Source organism: Macaca nemestrina, chromosome 18 (assembly GCF_043159975.1).
Source record: "Macaca nemestrina isolate mMacNem1 chromosome 18, mMacNem.hap1, whole genome shotgun sequence".
NCBI classification, from domain to species: Eukaryota; Metazoa; Chordata; class Mammalia; order Primates; family Cercopithecidae; genus Macaca; species Macaca nemestrina.
In genome coordinates, this window is record NC_092142.1 from 28,121,196 (window position 1) to 28,123,252 (window position 2,057).

Here is a 2,057-nt window from a genome sequence, read left to right on the forward strand (position 1 = left end):
TGGGTCACCTGAGGTCAGGAGTTCAAGACCAGCCTGGCCAATATGGTGAAACCCCATCTCTACTAAAAATACAAAAATTAGTCAAGCGTAGTGGCTCACACCTGTAATCCCAGCTACTTGGGAGGCTGAGGGAGAAAAATCTTTTGAACCCGGGAGGCAGAGGTTGCAGTGAGCCAATATAACACTATTGCACTCCAGCCACGGTGACAAGAGAGAGACTCTGTCTCAAAAAAAAAAAAAAAAGCATCCAAAAGCCTGCTACGGCTCATCGCTGTAATCCCAGTTACTTGGAAGGCCAAGGCAAGAGGATCACTTAAGGAAAGGCGTTCAGGACCAGCCTGTGCAACATAGCAAGACCCCCATCGCTTAAAAAAAAAAAAAAAGGCCAGGCATGGTGGCTCACACCTGTAATCCCAACACTTTGGGAGGCCAAGGCGGGTGGATCACGAGGTCAGGAGATCGAGACCATCGTGGCTAACAGGTGAAACCCCGTCTCTACTAAAAAATACAAAAAGTTAGCCGGGCGTGGTGGCAGGTGCCTGTAGTCCCAGCTTCTCTGGAGGCTGAGGCAGGAGAATGGCGTGAACCCGGGAACCAGAGCTTGCAGTGAGCCAAGATTGTGCCACTGAACTCCAGCCTGGGCGACAGAGCAAGACTCCGTCTCAAAAAAAAAAAAAAAAAAAAAAAATGCATCCAAATATCTAGAATAATGTAACTTGTAGGATAACTCCTTCTTGTTGCTAAGGCTTCTGAATCTTTTAGCTAAAGAACTAGGAGAGAGGAAAGAGGTTATCCAAGGACCCACTGAACTAGAGGTATGTATTATGATTTCTTTGCCCTTGATAATTTTCTGGGGGTGCTGTACTAGGGTCCCATGATCTGAAGCACAAGGCATACCTGAAATAAATAAAGCCTGCATTGTCTGGCCTAAATCTGATGTGTACAGTGATGGATGGAGATGTTATTCACAGCCACACAGGCGGATTTTCTTCAGTACTTCAGTCTTACAATGCTGAGCTACTTAGGGCCTCCGGAAGCAGGTCTTAAATGTTGCTGAGTAATTGGCAAAACAATCCATTACTCAGGGAGTCACTGGAACAAAGTATAGAGGCGGTGAACATTTATATAATTTTACCCACCCGGTTGTCTTGAAGGGCTAGCCATAAATTAATGTATGTGTCCACAGCATAATGCCACAGCGGAATTTTTTTAAAGAGCCAACGTTGAATTGTTCGCAGATAGTTGGTTTGCTAAGAATGTCTCGGTGTTGTTTTTTTTGTTTGCTTGTTTTGGGTTTCTTGGGGGATAGAGTCTCACTCTGTCGCCCAGGCTGGAGTGCAGTGGCATGATCTCAGCTCACTGCAACCTCCGCCTTTGAGGTTCAGGTGATTCTTGTGCTGCAGCCTCCTGAGTAGCTGGGATTGCAGGCGCCCGCCACTAGGCCTGGCTAATTTTCATGGTGTTTTTTTTTTTTTTTTTTTTTTTTTTTGAGACGGAGTCTCGCTCTGTCACCCAGGCTGGAGTGTAGTGGGGCAATCTCGGCTCACTGCAAGCTCCGCCTCCCAGGTTCACGCCGGTCTCCTGCCTCAGCCTCCCGAGTAGCTGGGACTACACGCACCCGCCACCATGCCCGGCTAATTTTTTGTATTTTAGTAGAGACAGGGTTTCACCATGTTAGCCAGGATGGTCTCGGGTGCCTGACCTTGTGATCTGCCCGCCTCGGCTTCCCAAAGTCCTGGGATTACAGGCGTGAGCCATCGTGCCCGGCCTGTTTTTGTTTTTTTGAGATAGAGTTTCGATCTTGTTTCCCAGGCTGGAGTGCAATGGTGTTATCTCGGCTCACTGCAACCTATGCCTCCCGGGTTCAAGCGATTCTCCTGCCTCAGCCTCCCAAGTAGCAGTAGCTGGTACTACAGGTGCATGCCACCATGCCCAGCTAAGTTTGTATTTTTAGTAGAGATGGGATTTCACCATGTTGGTCAGGCTGGCTTCGAACTTCTGACCTCAGGTGATCCACCTGCCTTGGCCTCCCAAAGTGCTGGGATTACAGGCGTGAG